This window comes from Vanessa cardui, chromosome 10 (genome assembly GCF_905220365.1).
Source record: "Vanessa cardui chromosome 10, ilVanCard2.1, whole genome shotgun sequence".
NCBI lineage: Eukaryota > Metazoa > Arthropoda > Insecta > Lepidoptera > Nymphalidae > Vanessa > Vanessa cardui.
Genome location: NC_061132.1, coordinates 12,308,857 through 12,336,830, shown reverse-complemented (window position 1 = coordinate 12,336,830; position 27,974 = coordinate 12,308,857). Strand labels below are relative to the sequence as shown.

General features: G+C 31.7%; 1 protein-coding gene across 2 annotated transcripts in view; it reads left to right on the top strand.

Moving 5' to 3' along the window:
* Nucleotides 1–27,974, top strand: part of LOC124533216 — a 75,401-nt gene that overhangs the window by 1,801 nt on the left and 45,626 nt on the right. Inside the window, exon 2 of one of the 2 annotated variants that reach the window (XM_047108411.1) lies at nucleotides 1,496–1,634. The gene's annotated coding sequence lies outside the window, so the exon portion shown is untranslated. Of the gene's footprint in view, nucleotides 1–1,495; nucleotides 1,635–17,226; nucleotides 17,454–27,974 lie in introns of those variants that run through there. The other variant, XM_047108410.1, reaches the window with a different exon arrangement.

Here is a 27,974-nt window from a genome sequence, read left to right as displayed (position 1 = left end):
TTTTAGTCTTTTTTTTCCTGGAACACTAAGCAAAATAATATTGCACACTTATTTAGAACATAAAGATATTCTTATAGCTTGGCTTTGTTTTTATTAATATCAATTGCATACTCTTAATGTTCATAATAAATATAATTATTGTTCAACCTATGTTAGAAATGTCGTTTGACAAATCGAAAACAAATGTAGATTACTGTTCAAATTCTGATATGGATTATCCGTGAAATTTTCTTGTTATGAAATACGTAACCTTCGTGCCTTTGAAAATATCTGCAACAGATAATAATCGACGATAACAGCTCTCTTCGAAGTAAGGTTTTTTTAGGTTTCTCTAGATATTGTCGGTATACTAAAATCATATATATCAAAAATAAATAAAATTGTAAAAGGAGTAGGGTGGGTACTGGGTATATATATACAGCCGTAATTAGTAAATCTTATTGCAAGCCCCCACCTCCATGCTTTATATAAATTTAAATAAAGATATACTTTAACAATCGGGTACTTTAAGAAAGTGTTTCTTCACAGTCGCTTGACATTGTCAATTATAACAATTGCAAACCGCGACATTCCGTGAAAGTTTTATTATGTAATAGCTTTTGTTTTTTCGATACGATTTTAGTCTGTTTATTTCTATTGTTTTTGTGATCACAGATCACGGTTTTTACGAAATATATTATTTAACTTAAAATTCTTGTAAAGTTATTGTAGTCTTTGATATTTAAAATTTAGGTACGAAGTAAGTATTGTAACAAAGATAAAAGCAGTTTCAATTTATAATTAACAGTATATGGTTAAATTGACCCGTTTGTTTTGGAATTAATGTGTATTTTATTCATATCAGATGTATGTAGATAAAAAATTACGTTCAACTTAAAATCAGTTTTTAGCGGCAGAGGCTTACTTTTATTCTTCCAAATATATTACTTGTATTTAGTCTATTATTCCGTTACTTTTACCCGACTTCGAAAAGAAGAGAACGGTTTAAAATGTTTGTGGCATATAATTTGGTGCAAAAACCTAAAGTACGATGTTTAATATAAAATCTATAAAGAAAATATTTTTTTCTAATTTTAACATTTTCGATAGGCAGTTTCAATTTACAAAGTACTATGTTCCTGCTGTGCTTGTCCTCTAGAACCTCTAAGAATTCTCATCGATTTTGACTGGTGAATAAGCTTTTCGTTATAAGTATGACGTCATCATCTGATAGACAATCTAGGTAGGTTTTTAAAGCCATTTTGTCTATGTAACTAATGAAAAGTTACTTCTTATATTACGATATATACAGATAGAAAATATCCTTCTATCTACCACCCACATATCAGTATATGCATAAAGAAATAAATGACAGCCCATTGGCAATTAAATATGTATAGTGCTTCTCAATACATCAATCTGAGAATACGTAGCTGTGAGACAGGGTGGCTCTTACGTCTTTTTGCTTTAATGATAAAAATTAAATTAATATTTTGCGATATTTAATCTGTTTTAGAAAAAAATAGTTTAAGTGAAGTGATAATCATCCAAAGGTTTTAACTGTTTACTGTGATATTTTAAGTGATTAAAACTATTTGTGAACTGACTTTAATTTGATATATTCAAGACAAGCGGATGGAATATTTTAAAAATGGGTAAGTTTAATTTAATTTTTCCTGACATCATGATTTCTAAAAAAATACGGATTTTCTTACGAATTATCTTGTAATTAATTTGTACCACAAAATCTGATATTTAAACTAGGATAAGTTTTTCCTGTTGTGTTTTTTCATACGATATTTGTTTTGGTTAAAGATTCCAAAGCTATTATCAACTAGGCCTATTAAAAGGTACATGTCAAACTACATTGATGTATAAGGCATATTACTCCGTACAATATTAATATATTTGTTTGGTTTGATGATAACACTATTATAATAATTAGCATGAAAGTAACATTGCCTGTCTTTTTGTTACTTCATCCCGATTATACTACAGAACAGAAAGGATTTAAATTTGAAATAGTGCCCTTGGACCCAATTAATGTTAAGGACATATAATTCACATAAAAGCTTAGTTAAGCTAGCTAAGTTACACTTAGGTTACAGCTAGTTAATTATTATTTATAAGTTGACGATATAGGCGTATAGCGAGTTATTTCATATAAAAATACAGTCGGTTTTGAATCTCTTGTACAATGATGTTGTAATAAACAAATATGTTATTAATGCGCAAAAAGTGAAGACTAGAAAACGTCCCAATTGGGACGTTTGCCTTTAAGTCGTTTTACGTAGTAATACATAATAATACATCATAATTACGTAGTAATACGTGTTGCGTAATTAAAACATCTAGTTATCCCTTTTACTTATTGTTTTTATCAAGCTATCCTTTTTACTTTTAACGAAATGTTAAAATAAATTAAAATAAACGGTCCCCGGCGCGGCACACTTTTTTCTGTTGTTTAATACGGATATGACATATCTGTTTATTAGAATATCATTGCTCTTGTACAATATTGTTTTAAGCACGTTTAGTTTCCGCGCCAAAGCTCTCCTGATAAGTCGGATTTCCCTCTTGTCATATGAGAGATGGAGCCACGGATGCACGTGTGAGTGTACTGTACTATCTGTGAGGCAGGGCTGGGTTTATAAAAGGGTAGCTTAGTGCACAGCGACAAAACAGGATAAGAAAAAAATAATATCGTATTATCGTATTATAGAATAAAAATTATGTAAAATCTTTCAATTTAAAATCGAATCCGGCTCTGGCTATAATCATATGATCCTAATTTATATTATAAATTCTAAAGTAATGAGTTTGTTCATTATGATAATTTGCATATACGCTATCAGATACACATAAAGGAAAAGTTCCTTGTACTTACCGAACCCGTCACATGCGGACGAGGCCACGGGCTACTAGAATAGAATATAATGTAAAATTGTTAAAAAAATAAATTTTATAACTATTAGTAGAATTGTCTAAAACCCATTGTATCTGATTTTAGTAGAGACTATGGTGGAGTAGACTCTATAATAATTTATTTATTTATTTTAAAAGTTACACGATGTTGTTACTAAACACTTCAAATTAATATTTGATGTAGGTAACATTCGAAGTGATACATCTTTAAAGATGTAAACAACATTGATAATCCGTTTATAATGTACATTAATAGAAATAGGTTAAGAACTCAATAGTCATAATTATATAAAATAACATCCTAGATGCCATATGACGTGTTTGGCAAGCGTATCAGCGGGATATATAAAATTTCTTTCAATTTCAGCATCTATGGCTTAAGATTTATTATCACACTAGAAGTCGCTCGTTTAAGGGTGTTAGTTGACATGTGCAAGGCAAAAAAAGTAGCCAATCACCTTTCTTGGAATTCAAGTTTGCTTCATACCATATTTCATCAAATTTGGTTCAGCGGTTTGGTCGTGAAAGAGCGCTGACAGACATAGTTACTTTCACATATATAATATTAATATATAGGTACATGAATAATTTGTTCAATACAGAGGGCTCAGACTAGTTCTCATGGTCGGCGTAAGGAATCGTTCATATTCATATACCAACAGTGTTTATGCCATGGTGATCACTTAAAATCACGTGGCCCATTAAACCGTCTGGCTTTCAGCTATGAATAAAAACAAAACTGCGTTCAATATTAGGGGAAGATGAGTGAATAATTTATTTGTTTTATAATTTAGTCTAATAGCTTTTGAACTATGTCGTTTGAGAATATTTTGTTTAATATATTGTAGAACATTTATGGAGGAATGAAGAAAATATTGTGAGGGTCTTGAGTGATGATGGATATAGAGGAAGGGGACGACCGATGAAACGATGGATGGATTGTGTGGATATGATATGGCTGGAAAGAATGATTCTTGTAAGATGACGTCAGATAGGGAAGTATGGAAGAAGACATGCTGTTCCGACTCCAAGTCAATTGGGATAAGGGCAGGAGGATGATGATCTTGTAAAGAATTTGTTTTTCTCTTTTGAATATGAACTAAGATAGATAGGTATTTAGATATTCAGATTACGCATTATGAATTGTCAGCTTCGGCATAAGTACATATTATGTTTGCATATAAAATTTGAGTACGCACGTATAGTACGACACAACTTAGATGTCGCATCGGCAAAATTCGTAAAACCGATCACATCCGAATTGAATACGTTATCCCAAATTATCAATGTTTATTTCTCACGCGAATATGATCTTTGCAAAAACATAATAACTTGTAATATCATATGACCTAATATATTCGTCAATTTGACGCGTCGATTTACAAGCACTTGTTTTCTCTGACGCGTGATTCTATAGCGACGAATAGCGTCGAATGGCGCGATAGGGAGCTATTTCTATTGGTTGTGTAAATCGGCAGTAATCGGTTTTAATTTCATTCCATTGCATTTTCCGATGCTACATCTAATTTGTGTCCTACTATACTCAAATCACTAAAATACATAATTATGTTAATCCTAAGTTCTGTCACAGAAAAAATTCTACGTTTCCTTTGTATGTAGGTTTCGCCACGTACAATTTTATATTTAACAGATAAATAATTTATTAACGAATATTTTGTTTCTAATAAACTACTCAATTTGACTCTTTAGTCCACTGGGCTGTAACGAGCTTAATTATAGGATAATTTATGAATGGTTTATTTATTATTATGATTGAATTACATTGCTAACCGGTGTAGCCCACGTGAGTGACCCGAATGCGCCGACGCACGCGCGTGCGCATAGCACCTTGTCAGGGATCCGGTACATGCAATTATCAACAAGATCGATTGATATTTTATTGATGAGTCGATTTAGCAATTACTGTACATTATGTCACTAAAATTGATGAATGTTAAAATGGACTGCAATTACTGTCTGCGTTTTAAGGTATTTATACGCGCGATACGACTTAGAAATCTTAAATAAAACAGCCTCATCTCTTAAAGGCCGGCAACGCACTTGCAAGCTCTCCGGTGTTGCAGATATCCATGGGCAGTGGTACTGACTTTCCGTGTGGTGCTCGTTTACTGTCTACTTCATAAAAAAGCGGCCAGTTGCGAGTCAGATTCGCCTACGAAGGGTTCCGTAGCAGCGAGTAACATAATAAAAAAGTTCTTGTGTTTAAAAATAGTCTATTTTAGGAATTAAAGGTAAATTATAATTAACTACTTACTAGATTTCGTTCTAACCAATTTTCGGTAAAGGTTTGCGTGGTAACATACATCTTTTTTTTTTGTCGGACCGAAAGACAGCCATGTCGAATTCATAAGGGTTCCGTATTTTGCCATTTCACTAAGGATCTCTAAAAAGAATGTCATCCATTATAATGTCTGTGTATAATTTTCTGCACACCTGTGACGAAAACAACTTTGTATATTATAATAAATCACAGCTTACATACCTTATATACTTTTAATTATGGTTGATTGATCTATTAACTGACTCGTTGGTCTCGTGGCTAGCTTATAAGGCTGTGTAACACGAGGTCGTGTATTAAATATAATTGAGGATGAAGTTACTGGGATTTGCTGCAAAGAAACGCTCAGTTTTATGCAGCGGTAGGACTCTGTGAAAGCTTGTCGTAGGTGTGACCCATTCATCACAACAACCGTCAAATAAGCAATCCTTCCTATTGTTGTGTTCCGGTTTGAAGGGCGAGTGAGCAAGTGTTAATACAGGCACAAGGAATATAACATATCAGAAGTCTAGGTTGGTGGCACTTTGACCTTGTAAGGGTTGGTTAGTATACATGATAGATCAGGATAGTAATGATAGCTGATGATTGAGTTGAAACAGAGTATTATATATTACCGTTAAGTAATAACAGAGTATTATTGTCACTAATTTTCAGTCATATTCATACGGTCAATATACACCCACGTTTGAAAACGTATCTCTCCGTGCTCAAGTAGTGTGCACAACGGTTTTCAATCACGGTTTCAATTCAATTTCAATTCAACGGGTCCGCCAATCCGGAATGGATTCGAGTCCCGGTCGTGTTGATGTAGAAAAAATTGTTTAGTTTTCTGTTGTCTTGGGTCTGGGTGTTTGTGGTACCGTCGTTACTTCTGATTTTCCACTAACACAAGTGCTTTAGCCACTTACATTGGGATCAGAGTAATGTGTGTGACGTTGTCTAATATTTAAAAAAAAAGTTTATCATCATAAAAGTATGAACAACTACAAGATTTAAACTTATTTGTAGATTTTACTATGATTACATTACATTTCTCAGTTATTGCTATTTTTTACCAATAAAACACATATTATGTATTTAGACGCAATTGCCCAAGGTTAACCAGGTACCGTATGGCATAATATTGTAATCAGGACACATTTTGCATTCGTGCAAGATGTTTTCCGTCGCCCACGTCCGTTCAAAGCTTAAATGTATGGAAACAACACAATATCGTAAGAATTTAACCTTATAAATTAATTCCATTTTAATTTGATTAAGCTGATTGTAGAAATCTTTTAATAATCCATTCTTAAATGCTATAGTTTTGCAGATTTTCATGGACATTGGTAGTGCCTTTCCGTAAAAAATGACAAAATTGGGTCCTTCTATATATTTTTTTTTCATGGTATAGGTTGGCGGACGAACACATGGGCCACCTGATGGTAAATGGTCACCATCACCCATAGACAATGACGCTGTAAGAAATATTAACTATTCCTTACATCGTCAATGTGCTACCAATCTTGGGAACTAAGATGTTATGTCCCTTGTGCCTGTAGTTACTCCGGTTCACTCACCCTTCAAACCGGAACACAACAGTACTGAGTACTGTTATTTGGCGGTAGAATATACTGATGAGTGGATGGTACCTACCCAGACGGGCTTGCACAAAGCCCTACCACCAAGTAAAGTCCTTCTACATGAATATACAAATATAATATACACCAATATTAATTATTAATGTGGCAGTAACTCCATCTGTCACATTGAGGGCTAAATCAATGTTATGACGCAAGTTTACTTCAAGAAAAGACTTTTTTAATGCCAATCCTTAAAACGCGAAGGAAGTAGCGCAGGACAACTGATCAAACAGATTTCGATTTGAGAGATTCTGTAAAAAGTGTTGTCATCAAAGCCCATAATCTTTTATGTGTTTATAATATAGTAACACAGAATTAAATAAACAGAGGATGTTGATTAAAAGCAATTAAATGACACGAGAATTTTGTATGTACCTACACAACTTAACTGTAGCATCGGCCAAAATCGTAAAACCGATCCTATCTGAATAGTGTATATGCTCTTTACATTAACGTAATAGCTTGTAATATCATATGACCTAATATATTCGTCGATTTACATGCAGTTGCTTTCTTAGGTTGAACTGAAGCGAGAATCTATAGCGACGAACAGCGTCGAATGGCGCCATATCGAGCTATTTCTATTCTGTTGTGTAAATCGGCAGTAATCGGTTTTATTGAATTTACCGATGCTACATCTAAGTTGTGTCGTACTGTAAGTATATTACGTGGTAGCCGTAATTACATTTTGTACTTAATTATATTATTGTGCTGGTTTAAATATATAACAAGTCAACAAAGAAAGGCTTCCGGCGAAACTACGCTTTTAGTAAAAAAAATTAAGGAATTTTGATTGAAAAAGATTCACATTTGCCGCCAAGTGTTGAAACCCTTTTTAAATGATTTTTTTGTGATTATGAAATGTCGATAAGTTCATTTAGAATTGTAGTTTGTCGACTACAATTTACTTTCAATTTGTTTACGTTTTTTTTGTTACACAGCCTTAGTACTGCTCTCTAACCGGCCAGTAGCTTTTTTCGCTAGGTAATAGGTAACGTTAATTCTTTGTAATTTAATAAATTGCTATCAAGAACCCCTTTTTTTCTGCACATCTACGGATCTTAAAAAGGATTATGTAACCGATTTTTTATGTGTAGCTATCATCCCATAATCAGTGTCGAAAAAATTTATATCTAAAAAATTGGAATAGCAAGATGGTTTAAGCTTCAGATGTAAGATATGACCATATATCATAAATACTAATATATAATAGATAAATTATATGTGAAGTTTTAAAGATCGTCATTTAGTCATAGATTGTAACCTATAAAATGAAGACAGTTTTCATATCTCAACCAGTGACGTAGCTATCGTAGGGCCAGGAGCTGCAGTGCACCAGGTCCCCGGAGTTCAGGGGTAGTGTTGCCCAAATGCAAGACCAAGACGAGACTTAGCCAGTCTTGGTCTTGGTCTCGCGCCAATACACCTGGTCTTGGTCTTGGTATTGGTCTTGCGCTCCCAGTCTTGGTCTTGGTCTTGGTCTTGCAGCAAGAGTCTTGCAAGTCTTGCAATTACCTATTAGTCTATTACTATTTATTAAAGTTTATTTTAAATCTTAGAAAAACGTATTAGAATTGGAACATTGTGAGCTTGATATGTTAATTCATATAATATAGTAAAGATCAAGCAGATTAATAAATTACTGAAGATTTGATAAGAAATTTGAAAAATCAACTGACCTATATGTCGTTTTTCATGGAAGTAACTGTTTCTTTATAATAATATTTTATAATTAAGATACAGTTACTTCCACATTCCAATTTGTTTTTTACATGTCTTAGCAAATAAGCTTACATTTGCTAAAATTTGTAATAAACAAATTAACTTGACTGTATTTTAAAGAACAATATCTGTCTAGAAAGATTGAGCCCTCAACTTATATGAAATTTAATCAAAGAATTTTACGATCTATCATTTATTTCAATAAAAAATAAAATACAACACAAATCAAACATAACAGTACACAACAGATTTATCATTAGGTTATGTTACTTTATTTCAATTTTCTTGTTCAGAGTCGAGACGTGAATAAAATATATGAAAAGAATTAGTGCCAATCACTATTCTTCACATATAAGTGAATGTTTTGGCGTACATCTATACTAATATTATAAAGCTGAAGAGTTTGTTTGTATGTTTGATGACAGAAGTTTTAAAATAAATAAATCCTGAACGTAACTATACCTCCAAAGTTACTATTCCTCGTGGACGAAGTCGCGGGCACTGCTAGTAAATACTTACTCTCATCATCTCTCTCAGAGATATTCGGGCTGGTAAGCAATACAAAACTCTTATTGCAGGCTTTTTGTTTTATTAGTAGGTAAGTATCTACGCTTTTTATATTATTTTATTAGTATTGTAGGATTGTTTTACACGTTTCAGGTATATTTAAAAGTGGCTACAATATTTATCAAACGGGTGATATTTGAACACTTTTTTGCTATTTTGTCTTGTAAAAACTTAAGAAATATAATGACTGAATGTACAAAAATAGTAAACCTTAGTAATTAGTTTAAAACCATATAATCAATATTATAATATATACTTACTAGAATAAATTATTATGACATGTACTACCTATTCTTACCATTTTATCGTAATCATAATACTACTTGCGTGATCATTATAATGTATTCATTTTCATTCTAAGCTCTCTGAAACTTATTTATTCTTTGGAACACCTGTAGGTACTCTTAAAATTCGAAATTATTTTGCATGTATATATACCTACGCCCTGTGGCGGGCATAAAATAGTTGTTATGTTGTGATTTCGGCGCGGCGGCAACGATTGTTGTATATGATTTCAAAAGAAGCGCCGGCGCGTGTATCATAGCCATGTACTTCCGAAAAACGGCAAATTTCTTTGAGAAGTAAGTACAAAACCTTTGATGCCGCATTATCAAAATTCTGATGATTAAAACATAACTATGCATGCACTCAGTTCGATTTTAATGGATATTTTTTTATTCGCTATGTAGGTATGTTTATGGTATTAGTCGTAATGCGCATAGGTCCAGTTTTTCATATTCTTTAATACAGTTTTTTGCGTCTCATAGAATTACTAAGCGTACCTATACACCGAAATGTTACAACTAACTACTCCGTGAAATAGCGCTAAGTCCTAGCTGCAAGACGCAAGAGTCTTGCAGGCTATGTCTTGTTCTTGCTCAAGTCTTGCACGGTCAGTCTTGGTCTTGGTCTTGCTAAAAAATACGCGGTCTTGTTCTTGGTCTTGGTCTTGCAAAAACGCAAGAACAAGACCAAGACTGCAAGACCAAGACTGTATTTGGGCAACACTATTCAGGGGGCCCTCTCAACTAAACCTTAAGCGTCTGTAGCTAGAAAATCATGACTCTGTGCACAAGATTTCTTATTTAGTACCTATCTATAATTTTAAAGAGTAATTATTAGTTAAAGAGGGATTGGGAAAGAGGGAGTGAGGGCCCGATTCTTTTTCTATACATCGGGGCCCTTCCTCACTTAGGCCACTGATGTCAACCCAACTCTCAAGTGGAATTTAGCATATTTTGCATGTTAAAATTGTTCGAGGTTTAGAAAAGGTAGCATACATCAATCATCATTTGACTATTCCCCCCCACAAGCGGGCGAATTCACAGGTGGAATTAGTAGGTATCAATAAAATTATCAATCTTTGCACTGACACATTAAATTAGCGTCGTTTGTCCTTGAACTTTTTTATATTAAATCGATATCACACACCGCCCACGCTGCTTTTGGTGACAAATGAATGAAATAAGTTGCTATAATTAGATGTTCATATTTCTTATTAAAAACAGTAGCGGTAAACAAAAAATCACTCGTGTTCTACTGATATTGTTCGCTATTTTGTGTTTGCAATTATTCTTCTTATTTCAAACTTTATCAAAAAAAAACATTTTTCACGAAATAAAAAAAAATTTACTTTCATTTTTATGTTAATAAATAATTTATTCTTAATAAAAAATAAAACTTATTAACAGAATTATCCTAACTTAGATAATAATAACATACAGACCTAAATAATTGTAAATAAATGACCTAAGTAAATGTTGAGCACGGCAGCTTCGAACTATCGAATTTACAGTCCCGATTTTTTCACCAAAGAGTACCTTGTAATCCGACGAATTACATACCCAATGATAAGATTATTTATGTAATACTCTGAACTAACAATATAACTCCGCCATCACATATAGTCAAATTTAATCTAAGTAATCAGAATAAAAAAAACGCGTCATGCACGGTGGATATTCGGATATGATTCGGGAAAATTCAAGAGCGTACCCATTCTTGAAAGGCTGGTAACCCACTTGCAAACCCCTCGGTGTTGCCGATGGTAATCACTTTCCATTGGGTGAGAATATGTATGTATAGTATACAGATTAGATGTAGCATCGAAAAATGCAATGGAATGAAAATTAAATCGATTACTGCCGATTTACACAACCAATAGCTCGCTATCGCGTCACTCGACGCTATTCACGCGTCAGAGAAAGCAAGTGCATGTAAATCGACGCGTCAAATTTACGAATATATTAGGTCATATGATATTACAAGTTATTACGTTTGTGCAAAGATCATATGAGAGCATGAGAAATAAATATTGATAATTTGGGATAGCGTACTCAATTCGGATGCGACATCTAAGTTGTGTCGTACTTATATGTAGGTATGTTGGCGTCAGTGAATCTCTTCATTTTGATAGGGCTTGCAGAGTAGATGGTACGGTAGACCTCACTAATGGCGTATGCGACATCCAGGGGGTTTCGGTGCACACAGGATAACTCACGGGTGATGTTTGTCAGGCTTGGTCGGCAGTACCTCATTTCGAACAGACTTTTTCTGACGATATAAGGCAACTGGTTGATATCTTCGATAAGGACCACCTCACTAGCTCCAGACAGCTGTACCGCTATTACTATGGCTCCTGCTCGTTTGCCATTTATAACATTGAAAAAATGCACAATAGTCGTGGCGCGTACAAGTTGTAACCTGCCGACATCGCTCGGGTGCAATCTATTAGTACTGAATATAATATGATATCAATATAATCTGTGTCCCATAAGAGTCAGGAATAACAAAGCCTTCGAGGAGTGTTTTTATAAATTCGATAATTACTTATTGTAATACCTAGAATCACTACATAGTATAAAACAAAGTCGCTTTCTCTGTCCCTATGTCCCTTTGTATGCTTAAAACTTTAAAACTACGAAATAGATTTTGATGCGGTTTTTTTTCAACAGATAGAGTGATTCGAGAGGAAGGTTTTTGTATATAATACATGAGCAATATACTAAAGAAACACTGATAATTTTAGGAGTATCTAATGTGATATCGTAATTAAACAAATTCTGTAGGATATTTAGTATCAGTATTGTACACGTGCGAAGCCGCGGCGGGTCGCTAGTTATATAATGAATGCAAACTTTTACCTGTATTATTTTATAGATTTCACCTTAAAGTGTAAATAAAAATGGCAATTATTAGCTATAATAAAAAATTACAACCGATAAAACTGTCCAAATAGATACGTAACGCACCACGATCAGTACCTCCGAACATAAAGTCTAGACTTACGTTATGTAATGTTATTTAACGGTAAAGAAGAAAGTCCTAACAGTTATTACGTAATCATTGACTTTTTAAACGTATGATGTTGCATTTTGTAGTTCATTAAAATTGTCTATTACGCCCTTGTCTATTATTATTTTAATTCGATTGAAAGTCATGGTTACTCTCAATTTTGTCTTACAAATGAAATGTTGTTTAATTTTTATGTTTCTGGGGGAGTAGTCCCCAAAGTGACAACAATAGATTATTCAAGATCTTCTAATTAGTATTTCTTCATTCAAATTTTAATTTGTTTATTAATCTTTGGTTGGAATTGTGTTCTTTTTATGGCACTTTTGTGAGTTGCCATATTGAAAAAAACTATGTTAAAAGTATATTTAAATTATAGAGTAAAGTAGACAAAAATACACCTAACCACTATCTCCCAGAGGTAGATATTTTGTTTCTGTTTTATTAATGCAAACTGTTAAAAGAGTATTTATATAAATGAATAAATGCATGTTATCAACTTGTCAACGAATAAAACCTTCCCACGCTTATTATTAATTCAATAACACGTGAGATAAGTTATATAGTAATGAGTTCAATGATTTTAACAAGTATTTTTCTTATCTGTGCTTAATAAGGCGATTAAAAAAAAGTAATTTTACTTTGGAACTTCATTCGAAATTCGAAATACCAAATTTTTTCCTCGAAAATTTAATAAAACTGCTCTTACGAATATTAAATAATATTTTTATTATTATGCATGTCGTGCAATTTACTGATAGCCTTCGTGCTTTTATTAAAACAATTTAAAAAGTAACAATTAATTTAGTTAGATATAATATAAGGTAAATTGAGACGCTACTTTTAAAATTATAAATGTTTGTTTCTTGAAATGAACTAATTATGGTATTCAAATTAAAAAGTTTTAAGCGCCGAAAAAAAAAACAAATGAAATTTTTCAAAGGCGAGTTTGATTTGATGAAACATATTTGTGATATTTTTTATTATTTTTTTTTTATACGTAGCACAGATAATAAAGATTGAAAAGAATACGGGATCTGTATTCGTGTTAGGGTCGCCAGCCAGTACTGCCAGTTTCTCAAGGCAATTTGCAGTAATGAATGGAGTAGCACAGAGGTGCCAAGGTGGCTGTGGGCGGATGTTGTAACTCATATTGTTATCCTTTCAGCTTGCAGATTGCGCAAAATTGTACATTAATACCGACACAGATAAAGACAATATTTTCAAATAATTGTAATAACCTACAACTTGTCGTAGGTACTTTATTTCTATTGCTTTAGGTAAACATTAGTTGCAAATAGTTCTATCTCAATCTTTCGTTATTCCTGGAGTTAATCCGTATCTTACTACATATAGTAGTAAAAAACAATATAGTTTTATTAGCGACCCGAAACCAGCTTCGCACGCAGAGTCGGATTTAAAGGTCTGGAGGCCCCCGGGCCACAAAGCAGTGGGGCCCCTAGACAAACAGAAGCGTGAACAACCTAATAATTATATTATCATGAATTAATTACTTTTTTATTTCAATCAGTAAGCTATGATTTATAACTTGTATAGTTAAATTTAAAATATTAAATAATAACATTATTATAATTCGACTATATCTCGGTATTTGTTAAGTCGCTGACAACTGTGGCCCCCACTAAATACGGCCCTGATCGACGGACACTAAACGTACTACAGAATTTGTTTATTTACGACATCACAATACATGTAATCATGTTCATGTATTATATACAAAAACCTTCCTCTCGAATCACTCTATCTATCAAAAAAAAACCGCATCAAAATCCGTTGCGTAGTTTTAAAGATTTAAGCATACAAAGGTACATAGGGCCAGAGAAAGTGACTTTGTTTTATACTATGTAGTGATTATGTAGTATTTTATTAAAATACAGATAACAGATAAACTTTGATTTATTTAATATCTGTATAATATTTGATTTCAAGTAATTTCGACCGTTACTACAATAATCCGCTGTGTAATAAAAAGTGATCGCGTTACATTATCACGCAGAGTAAAAATATATCTATGTAAGATAAAACAAAGTCACTTCCCGCTGTCTGTTCGCTTACATATTTTAGACTACGGGACGGATTTTAATGTGGTTTTCACCAATACATACACTATAATTCATCTCATGCTCGGCGGTGAAGGACCACATCGTGAGGAAACCTGCATGTGTCTAATTTCATCGAAATTCTGCCAGAAGTGCATTCCACCAACCCGCATTGGAACAGCGTGGTGGAATATGTTCCAAACCATAATGGGGGAAGAGGCCTTAGCCCAGCAGTGGGAAATTTACAGGCCTTTACTTTACTTTACTTGCTTTTTTTTCACCAATAGAGTAAATCAAGAAGAAGAGTTATATGTATAATATGTGTATGTTATATTAGAGAAAAATCGAGTTTTTTATATTTGTTTTTCAATGTTTAGTAAAAGTTGTATATAGGCATTAGTTGATATCCGGGCACTGGGAGTTAGTAATCATTTATATTACAATACTAGCTATGCCCGCGCTTTGTGCGCGTTTGAATTAAAAAAATAAAATATATAATTCCAAAATAAAAGTAGCCTTATCATATCCGCTATCTATAATATAGGCCTTGAAAATCCCGTCGAAATCAGTCCAGCCGTTCCAGACATGTACCGTGTAAACATACATATGCATTTAGTATATAAAAAGCGGAAATTTAATATTACAAACAGACAATCCAATTTTATTATATGTATAGAAGTATATACATTAGTCATTTGAAATTCTCAAACATAGGTAAATTAATATTTCTTATATTCTGTTTTTCATTACATTGTACCCAAAAATAACATCAGTATAAATACATACCCTTTTATGTAATGAAATATAGTATACGAATGGATTTGTGCGTGGGTTACTTTATATTATGGATACAGATTATAAATAAAATGTCATTTGCAGGATATGAGGTCAATATGATTATAAATTAAACGTTTTACACAACAGAATGTGTTTACGTCACTAAAAGGAAATTAGTCTTTAATGCCAAACTAAAAAACGACAATGATTAGTGAACGAAACCTCGAAACGCAAGGTGAGGAAAAAGGGAAATAATACTTCCTGTAAAAGTCAATAATCCATTTATTTGTTTGTCCTTGATCGTTAAATATACGATGGTAAATAAAATCGGTTGAGTTAAAAAAATATATGCAACTTTCTTTACTAAATTATTATCGTTTACGTCAATAATGTTTTAGTAAACAGATATGTTATTAACGCGCAAAAAGTGAAGACTAGAAAACGTCCCAATTGGGACGTTTGCCTTTAGTCGTTTTACGTAGTAATACGTTATAGTACATCATAATTACGTAGTAATAAATTTTGCGTAATTAAAACATCTAGATATCCCTTTTACTTATTGTTTTTATCAAGCTATCCTCTTTACTTGTAACGAAATGTGAAATAAACGGTCCCCGGCACGGCACATTTTTTTCTGTTGTTTAGTATGGATTTAACATATCTGTTTATTAGAATATCATTGGTTTACGTACCTACAGTTTTGTGTTAAGATTATTAAATGTAAAGTAATAACAAAATGAATTAATTACTAAGATTTTACGATTTTACGTTTCAAATCATTATGGAAGTTGGTATACACGTTAGGGTTACAGAATCGGACATAGGAACCTAACACCTACCCACACGGATGAGCGGAAACTAGTCAAATATTATGTAAAATATTATCAATACTAGTGTTATCAATGAGTAAGTAAATTTGTCTAAGTGTGTAATATGTACCTACACTTAATAACGCATCTTAACCGATGATTGCGGATTCAAACCCAGGCAAACACAACTATATATATATGTGCTTAATTTGTGTTTCTAATTAATCTCGTGCTCGGCGGTGAAGGAAAACATTGTGAGGAAAACTGCATGTGTTTTAATTTCATCGCAATTCTGCTACATGTGCATTCCACCAACTCGCTTTGGAACAGCATGGTGGAATATGTTCCAAACCCTCTCCTGCAAGAGGAGGCATTATTCCAGCAGTGAGAAATTTACAGGCTGTTACTTTTACTACTTTTACACTTTATAATATATTATTAATATAATTGTTTTTGTTTGTATTACAAATGCTAAAGTAACATGACAATATCATAGTAATATGGCGAAAACACTTAACCGAATTTGATAAAATCTATACATATTATATATATTAATATTACAAATGTCATAGTAACTTTGTCTGTCTGTCGCTTTTTCACTACCAAACCACTGAACCGAATTGGTACCGATTGGTACCAATGAAATTTGGTGTTAAGCAACACCAAGGAAGGACATAGGCTACATTTGTGCTTAACACATGACAACTAAATCTCTAAAACTCGAGTGAAGCCGCGAGCGACAACTGGTTTACCATAAAATGGTTTACCATAAAATGGTTTACCATAAAATGGTTTACCATAAAATGGTTTACCATAAAATGGTTTACCATAAAATAATAAATAGTTAATAAAAGTAAGAAATTGTAAGCTAACATGATGACGATTAAGTATTAACTCATGTATTAGGTATATTAAATAGGAAGTACGATGGGATAACATTTGTTATTTTCATAGCAATTATATAACAAGTCTGGCTCAAATGTTATTAGTTTGTAAATTCAAACACGGTTACAAAATACTTAGTACGAAATTTATTCGCGAAATTATATGCTTATCACACCCACTTCACCGGCTACGTTGACGCAAGATTCGTTTCCCGCCAGTGAGCAGTGACAGCATGAGCGCGCGAAACGCATGCGACAGACTAAAAAATATTATATTACGGGATTAAAAAAAAAAAAAAACAAATTGCGTTCGCATTACGTAGACATTTTTATCATCAAATCTCAAGTGTCTCTGCGATAAGAACAGGCGCAGTGTACATTTTACTAGTGTTTAGTACATCGAATTCCAGTGCGGTGCGTGTGATTTAATGAGCCATTAGTGTAACAGTTCTAATATTCGTTTATGTGATATATGATTAGTGGAATACAATTGAACGATTTACTGCTTTAATTTAAAAAAGGTTGGTGTTCTTATTGTTTTTCTTAACATACTTTCATTAGTTCAGAATATGTTAAATAATCTAAATATGGAGGTGTTTATTTGGAGGAATTCTAAGTTTAAATCCTCTTTAATTTATCGTATTAATTACCTATTTAAGGAAAACGACGCTTCTTTGCGAATATTTAATTTAATACGTTAGTGCTATATTGAAAGTTTAGATGTACGGTGACTTTCAAGCCTAGTTAGCTATATTCTATCTCCAAAGAGGTCGTGATAGCTGACTTAATCGCCAACAGAATGTATAATTTTTAGATTACTAGGCATCATGTAAGAACTCACTGTTTTCGTTCCAAGTTGAGTAGAACAATATATAGGTGAAAACGTTTACTCTTTAAAAATATCACCACTAAAATCGCTTGTACATACATTTTCTTAAATTTTTTTTTTTTATAGTTATCTTTGAACACAGACGTTGATTTTTTATAATAGGTGATGTGTGTACGGAATACGAGAGGAATATATAATACTAGTTATTTTGCTCGTTTTTTCGGGGCTTTTGTCATGTGTTAAAAGTGTTTGGTCGTAAAAGAGCGTCAGACAGATAGACAGATAACTTACTTTCACATTTATAATATTTTTTAAAGTATAGATTAATAAAAAACTTTATCCAATTGCAATGAAATTTATATATTTTAATCCTTATTATGATTAAACTAATTCGTTATGGATTTGCGGAAGGAGAAAATATATATGTATACTTAATTTGTCATTGCGTTTCGTTTATATATATGAAAGTATTTATATCTTTTGGTGCATTCAAAATCAAAATAAACTTTATTCAAGTGGGCTTTTACAAGCACTTTTGAATCGTCATTTTACAATTAAGTGAAGCTACTACCGGTTCGGAAAGGAGATTCTACCGAGAAGAACCGGCAAGAAACTCAGTAGTTACTATTTTTCAACATTTAAAAAATACAATCATATTACATACAATTATATATGTATGTAATGTATCCTGTATGGAAGTCAACAGGTATTAATTAAAAAACATAAGAAAGAAAGAAACAAAGATTTGATTAAATGATGGAGAGTGACTACAACGTGCTATTTATCAAAATTGGCAAATTTCTTAGCGCTTCCATTTTCTAAGAGAAAGGTCACACATAAATTTAACGTCAGTGTTTTATAGCTTAGTCAACAAAACTTACCTTTCATATATTTGTATAGATTAACATAATATGGAAAGCAAATTTGTATATAAACCCCTGTAAACCTATTCCAATTAAAGTAGGAAAGACAAACTTTTTAGCTTATTGGAATGGCGGTAGGAAAAAAGTTAAAGAAACCTTATATTTATGTATTTTATGTGATTTGCTAATAACTCGGCTATTATTGTGCGCTACTAAGAGTTTATGATTAATACAGATCCGTTTATAGTACAACACAATTGCATCTAAACTTATTTCCTCTTTAATTTTACTTCCAAAATTCCGATAACAGTTTCGACGGCATTCAAAACGCCATTTTTGCAAAGTCCATAATGAATATCATAGATGAACAATCAATCTATCGACCAATGATATCGCGTCACATTGCTTTCATATGTTATGTATATTTGGCTTTTTCCTGTCATGGTTGGAATAGAGTACAGATTCATATATTTCATGCGATTTGCTAATAACTTAGCTATGTTGTGCACTCAGAGATTAATATATATGTATTTATAATACCATACAGTGGATGACTATTCATATCATCATCACATAAATTTTACTTCCAAAATTTCATATAGTTATGCATCTAATATGTATATACAGTACAACCTGGTTTAAAATGAAATATCGATAAAATGTTTGTTAGTAATTAGCATATTGTTTCGTTACTTTAACTTAACACTCTTGGGCCAGGAAGTTGTCTTTAAAGCATGGTTAGGATATATTTGTTGGACACACTTGCAGGATGTCTTGAGATTTTCGTACACTAGTGCATTTCTTCTTGTATTTATATACAATGTAGCTTTCTTGCAATATTTAACGCTGCGTTCGACGTAATGCTCGCTTACAGTGACTGGTACCCTTTCTTTCTATTTCGTTTTACGTTCTTTTGTTTCTAAAATCTATATATATATAGTCTATTACGTGAAGCGATGATTCATTATAGATATATTATTTACATTAAAAATATTATTTAATTAATACTTCATATATCGTATGTTATATACTCGTAGTTTTATACTCAAATAGCGACAAATAGCTCTTTGCTTTTCTGATTTGTTGATGCCATGATCAAGCGATTTTATATGTCATTGTGTTTTTAAAAAATCTAGAAGGTTTAAATTACTATTACTTCAGTTCCTAGAAGTGTAACATATAATATTGAAGTATTTATAAATACTATCCAGTTAAAATAAATATCAGTATTTTTTTCACTAAATTGTCAATAAATAATTTATGATGTACGATTATAGTACAGTATATCGGAAAATGTTATTTAATTATCGTAATTCTCAAAAAGAGATATTTTTTTAATGAAATAACGTCGCAAAGTACCTAAATTTAATATAAAAATACTTTTCGTTTAAAAAATGTTTTATTTGGCAAAATAAGAAAGGATAATTGTCTTTAATAGACTAGTTCTTGCCCGCGGTGTTGCTCGCGTGTAAGGAGTTGTACATCAGGTGTTAGCTATAATAAAGTAACCTATATCCCTTGGAGTCTAGCTTGCTTTATACCAAGATTCATCAAATTCGATTTATTTGTTTATGAAAGAATAACAGATATACAAACATACTTACTTTTGCATTTATACTATTAGCATAGATATTACTTAATTTTCAGTGCATCTACAACATTCATCATATGAAAAAAAAAACCGAATTCAAACAGTCTAAGCACCGTTCAAATCTTTTAACTCGACAACAAAGTACAAGTTACTATTCAACTATGAGCTAATGATTTATGGACAAAAGAAAGTTACATAGAATATAAATGGTTTAATATAACTAATACAGTTTTCGCCACATTAGAGGTTGATCAAGTTACTCTTATGCAAGTGGGCGGCTGTTGCAAGGCGTTCCAGATAATCTCAGGGTTGCCAGACTACAAATAATACTATAATGTATTAATTAACTTTTTGTTTTTGTTTTCATCTCGAAGTCTTCTAAATTTGAACAAATGCTATTGATATATTTTGATTATTATTACAGTATTGTTGTTAGGAGGAAAAACGTAGTCTAATTTGGCGGCAATTTTGAATAAAGAACAATTTTGAATGACTGATTGTTTTGACATCGGCAAAGGTGTGCAAAATGTCTTCTCAATCGTTTGAGTAAAATTGAATGAAAATTAAGCCGTACGGTTTAAACCAAATAACAGGTGACAAGACAATAAACATTTCTAATAATCTATAAAGAAATAAAATGTTATTTAACCTTACTTTCAAATAAGGCTAAGTTAAGTAGAAGAGTTTTTATTTTGTATTAAACTTTACTGACAGACTAAGGACTAAATAGCAGTCCGCTTAACTATTCAATAAAAAAAAAATTTAATATAAAATATATTATTCTATCATACTTGAGCCTTCTATGAAAAAAATGATAACCTTTTTTCCCGCAACGCTATTAATAAGTAAAGTATTTTTAATATTTCACTGTATAAGTAAGGCATCATGTACATTAAAAAGGTTTCACGTAAACCTTTTTATCCGCTAGATTATATTGTACTTATTGTAAACGCATCGACATTGTTCTTCATATAAAAATAATTGCCAGAAGGAAATATATATTTAATTCGCTGTGTTGTTTTCAACAAAATGGCGAGTGAAGCTTTACTTTAAGATAGAATGTTTTTGTAACTTTAGCGTGACTCACGTGTGTGAGCAGATACAAAAATATAGTATCCAGCAAGAAGTTACTTACAGTTTCAATGGCGCATACTAGAACTACTTGCAAACTGCCTTTTTCAAGACGATAATTTTGATTTAAATTTATGGATCCTTAGGCATTTAAATTAAAAAAAATTGAGATTTTTTTTTGTTGAATGACATTACTATTTGTTACCTTAATATTAAATATTTTAGTAGCTTTAACGTGACTGAAGTGTTTCACAGTTACTTTTTTTAAGGTATAGGTTGGAGGACGAGCATATAGGCCACCTGATGGTAAGTGGTCACCATCACCCATCGACAATGACGCTGTAAGAAATAATAACTATTCCTTACATCGACAATGTGCCACCAACCATGGGAACTAAGATGTTTTGTCCCTTGTGCCTGTAGTTACACTGGCTCATTCACCCTTCAAACCGGAACAACAATACTGAGTACTGTTATTTGACGGTAGAATAACTGATGAGTGGGTGGTACATACCCAGACGAGCTAGCACAAAGCCCTACCACCAAGAGCCCTACCACCATACAAAAACATAATGTCCAGCAAGAAGTTACTTATTGTTTCAATTGAAAGGTGACTAGCAATATTTGCAGAAACGCCTCTTCAAGACGATAATATCGATTTAAATTTATGGAGTATCATCTTAGGCACTTTAATTTAAAAAAAAAAATGTTGAATGACATTGCTAGGTATAATACGTGATATTTTTCTTGGATGACATGTCAGGCGAAGGACAAATGCGTAAATGTTTATGTGTGCATAACATACACATTGATCTTTTATCCATCAACACACCTTCCATATGGGAGAAATATAATCCAATGACTTCCAACGTCTCACTGTCCCAGTGTAGCTCCTCACTGTGTCTCTTTTTCGCAAGCTACACATACAAAACTATACAGTTTTTATAAGTTTATTCAAAACACTCCATAAAGATACCATTAACATCTCGTTTTTCCAGCCCGACAGCCCTAAATGGTCATCGATTGTCTTTCGCCTCGGAGATAAAATCGTAACTTGTTCATCTGATAAAGTTTATAGAAACTGTTTTTTCGTGATGTAATTACGTTTCCAACTTTTTAAATAGAATGGAGACTATTTGTTCTGTTACCAGCGCGTAACCTTGGAAACACGAAACAATCCTCAGAAAAATAAGGTAATTAATTATGCTTGGAACTCGCTAAATAGATTTATTTCAAAAAAAAAAATTGATCACACTAACCTAACCAAACCGTTGAAGAATGAATATGTGTTATACTATTAACAAAACAAAATTGCATATAATAAATTTATTACAAGAAAATAAAATATTTTTAATTTTAATTAAATTTCTGATTTTCTAATATAATTACAAAAACAGTTTAACAATTATGATACATCTGGCCGTATTTCGCGCTGCTTCCCGCCAAAAAGTCAATTCATTTAAAAGCCACCTGACAGCTTGATGTATGGCGTTCGGAAAGTCACACTAATTCTCCTTATAAATTCTATATTTATGTAAAAATAACTCAAAAAGAAATTACTAGCAATACTAGTATTTTTTTTTTTATTTTTACTGTAGTAGTTAGGTATAGAACTACTTATGCTTTAAAAATTTCTTACAATTGGTTAATTTTCGTGAGTCATAACTAAAGATTCTAACTCTTAGGAGTAAAATGATAAAGGCTGAAAATTCAATTTTAAAAATAACCAAAACACGATCTATACCAAAATTATATTAATTTTAACTAATTCCAAAGTGAATTCTACATTTAAAAAAAGACAACAACAAACTGAAATTTGGTATTAGGGATCTATTATACAGATAAATTAAAAGAATATGAAGATTAATATGAATGGTTGATTAGGCATAATATAATGCTTAAGAGTTATTGAAGGCATATTATCTCCGCATTGTCTCCAAACGAAGACGCAAGTATATTAACATGCAACAATGTAATGAACTCATTACTAATGCACATAACTATTGACATATAATTTTATCAGAACGTAATGTTTGGAAACGGAAACGAGGCCAGCGGGTTTCATTCATTCGTTTGCGAAAATAACTACTTGAGTATGAAACGAATTCATTCATAGATAAAGTCAATGTGAAATATATTAATTATTAAACGAAACATTACTAAATAATCAAGTATGTAATTAAGTCATACTAGCTGTTGATCGCGGTTCTGCTTGCATTTTATGGCCGTCAAAGAGAAACATAACTATCGTAATCGAAACTATCCGAAACGATATAATAGTATCCGTGTCCGTATCCGAACATATATTTATCTATCCGAATCCAAATCTAGATGCGAAATAACTTATCTATAACATTCCTAGAATTTACTACGTTATTGTAGCCGCTAAGTGCCGAAATAAGCAGGTTAAGATTTTTGCAATTGATTAATAAGTGTTATATTGATTGATTTTTAATGCAGTTGATTATTATTCATATCCAATAATTCTTTATCATTTTTTTTTTATTTGACATGACAATTGACTTTACTAGAAAAATAGTCTAAATATACTCTTAAATAACATACGTCTGAATAAAATTCGTGGTGGTTTATAGGAATTAGAAAATACTATGTCTAAGGCGGACTTGATAACATACGAAAACACGCCTTATCTCGTCACAATGTTACAGATTAGATAACAGATCAAGGACACTTGTTACTTTCGGTTATTTGATGGTAAATATATTTAAATCATATTTTTTACTCATTAAATTATATAATATTTGAAAATAATATTATTGAATTATATATCATTAGTTCTTCTTCTAATTGTGTCTTCGGAAAATGAGTTATTTAATAAAGGTTTATTCTTTTTAATTTGCGAAATTTAATTAATTTTGAAAGTGACATGTATCTAGTACTGTGAGGTTATAAAGTATGTCAAATAATTTACGTGAATACATTTTACGTTAAAAAAATACAGGGCAGAAATTGGGCACAAGGTGATAAGGTCAATCGGTCGAGATTTATGCCGAACTGAGAATTAGAACATTGATATCTAAAGTCCAGATAATTAATGAACGACAGGTATTGAGATGCAAATAAATAAATTTGTAAATAAAATATCAGCTATTAATTATCGTGGAAATCATTACAACCCTCGCCGACGCAATTAATTAAGGTACTTAATTAATATAGCATTGTTCTTATTTTGAAAAATATTTTATATTCGTTAATGTAATGTAATGTTGTATATGCATCCTTATAAAAAACAGGATTGATAAGTATTTCATACGTGAATAAGAACTGCTTTTTTACTGAATGTACCTTTTCTAATTTTATGTTTGTCGAACTTATTTAAGTCAAAATTATTTGCAATAATTTATGGTTATTTTCCTGAAGAAAATATGGTTAAGTGTTTAAGCATATAAATGATTTATAGAAAATTAAGCCGACTTAAAAATATGAAACACCTAGACCGATTTTAATGAAACTTACACTGTTCCCTTAGTTGAAGTGTACCGAACTTAGATTGGAACTGATAATCTCAATACGAATTTTATTTTTCGACAAATCGTGAACAAACATACAAACATACACTTACAAAATTAAGCACACGTACTTGGAAGCCTAAATGGATGATAATACTCAAATATAATTAAATTCTAATAATGTTACATAATATGTTACATATTAATATATGCAATTAAATTAATGAAATTATATAATGAAATGGATAATTAATAAAATGGAAATAATTTAATATAAGTGAAATATTGTGAGCATGTTTTCTGGTAGAATAAAGGCTATTTTTATTTTTTATTTTTATTTTATTTTATTTTATAATGTTACATACACACATGTCGAACTGATAACTACCTTTTTTAGAAGTCGGTTAAAAAAAGCATCGGCAATACCAATATTGTTGGCAATGTCACATTCCCGTGCCCTTGAGAGTCCTGCACCTATCTCATCTTGTGTGGGATCTCCATCACTCATTAACTGAATGAGAATCGAATGCAAGTGTGTTGCGCGCTCATTTATGCGACATGACATGCAAAATGTAGTCTGAGGAACAGTCAACAAAGTCGTGTAATCTGTATAACACCGTCGACCTCTTATCAAAATTTCCTTCAAGGGAAGTTGGTTCTATCAGTATACATCAGTACATATATATATATCAGTGCATACCAGTAAACACTGATCAAAAGCGTCTTGTATAACAATGTTTTTATATTAATTATGTACACGGATCGTTGTAAGGTTCGTTTGTAATAAATCTTGATTTTAAACAGTGAAAACATAATGAATGCTACATCTTGTTTTAAATATAACGAAACAATGAAAGTTAAATAATTACACCCTATATATAATCAACAAAACTTTACATTTGTGAAAATATCCGTTGAGTATATTTTTTTTCACCTGTTAATGTCTGGGATAAGTTCCTGCGGGCTTACGCGTAACAACTAGCCGAATATTTATCACAATCGGTTGAATCGTTTATAAATACATAAGGGAAACAATCAAATATTCATTTTTATTTAAACTAACGGCCCTTACAAACGGTGTTATATACAGGTTACATTACGGATTCCGGCCAAGATATACCAATAGCTGGAAACTCTAGAAAGTGACATTCGATTTGAATACGGATCACACTCCGCATTATGAATAAAACAAAATCATTTTGAATACTATTAAGATTAGCCTCTTTCGTGAAATAAAAAAAAAAAACATATTTTCTTCCAAATATTCAATGTGTTCTGATAGTCGTACTAGCATTTTTACCACCATTCTCCAAGGTCATGATTGAACGTCATAAATTAATAAACTATAAATGACTTATTGCTTTCTCAGTTTGAGAGAAGGTTTAAAAGCTTTTTTCCTCTATGCTCCAATTGTAGTTGATATTCATCAAACAGGTCTCAGGATGACTCTTCTGGTTCTTACACCGTCGAACAAGTAATTAAAAATACAAATTAAAGTACTGCTTGATATTATTCTGCCATAAAATAACTTTTGCCTTTTTGAATTAACGTCTATTTATGGTTTAATTTCGAATATAAACTTCAACCCTTCGATTTTTTTGACAATAAATCGTGTAAGTATCGTGTATAAGATACTAGTTATCGCCCGCGGCTTCACTGTCGTTTGAGAGGTTGGTTGTGTCATGTATTATTCAAAAAAAGTAACCTATATCCTTTCTTGGAGCTCAACTTTGCTTCATACCAAATTTCTTCAAATTCGTTTTAGTGGTTTGGTTGTGAAAGAGAGATGGATAGACAGACAGACAGGCAGGCAGAGTTACTTTCACATTTTTAATATTAATATAGATTAAGACCAGACAGTGAGTCAAACAAGCACAGTGGTTAAAATTCACGTGTCTAATTATTATACCAACTGCTTCTATAATAATATATCTTAATTAAATAATATTAATACGTCGAATTAAAAAAAATTAAGATCCCTTTAAAAGATTCGCATGAACATATTGTTAATTTTTATACCACGAATACATTAATATGGAAATTGAATGATATCATGGGGTGGGTTCAATGGCTCTACGTTTGTTCGAATTAAGGGTGTGGGTGGAGTGTGTGAGGCATAAGAGATAGCGTTTAGCGATTTAGGTGATTAAAAATTATAATTAAAGTAAAAGTAAAGTAACAGCCTGTAAATTTCGCACTGCTGGGCTAAGGCATTACAAAGTATAAAACCAAGTCGCTTACCGCTGTCTGTTTCTATGTATGCATAAATCATTAAAATTACGCAACAGATTTTGATGCGGTTTTTTTAAATAGATAGAGTGATTTGCGAGAAGGTTTTTGTATATAATAATATGGACAATATGGTAGAGAAACTGATGAAGAAATTTCTAATGCGGTGTCGTATATAAACAAATTCTGTAGTATATTTAGTATAAGTATTGTACGAAACCGGGTCGGTCCTTAGTAAGCTACAATCTTATTTGTATATAGATTAGCTGTTTTATTAATTTAAATAAATAAATATCACAAAATATCAATAACAATAATATCGAGATTAATTAAAATAATGCTCACATTTTATTTATTTACAAAAAAAAAATATTAATTATTTGTGTCTCATCTATAAAAGTAGAAAATATAATGTCGTGTTCTTTTTATTTTTAGTTTAAGTATATTTAAAGTATTTGCATTACGCCCTAATACTGCTTAAACCATATGTTTTTAGCATATGAAAGATTCACATATATAAATCGCAAAGACCTTGGATTAATCTGGTTAAACACTCAACCTTCCCTTTATATTATTGAATGCCGCCCGCGTGTTAGGTAGTCATAAAAAGTGAAAAATTGTATGAATTCGTTTTCGAGTTTGGCTGTGACAACGGACAGACAGAGTTAAAGTCGCACTTATAATATTAGTTTAGATTAATATAATTTCCATTTTTTTATTTATAATTTTCTGTTCTTGAGATAAATTGTAATTATTGGATTTTTTTAAACTTTGCGCCAAACGAACCTTATCAGAGAAACAAAACGGCGATTTTAATTACTTCATTGACCTTTTGGTGCTTTACTAACAATTTTGGTGTTTTAGCAACTTCGAACGCAAGATATAAATTCTAAAAGGTGATATTTAGTCTTTGATCGTATCAAGAGTTAGGTAGACAACAAAATAAATTTTGACTATAAATGTGTCTTAGAAGTGTATAGAGAATG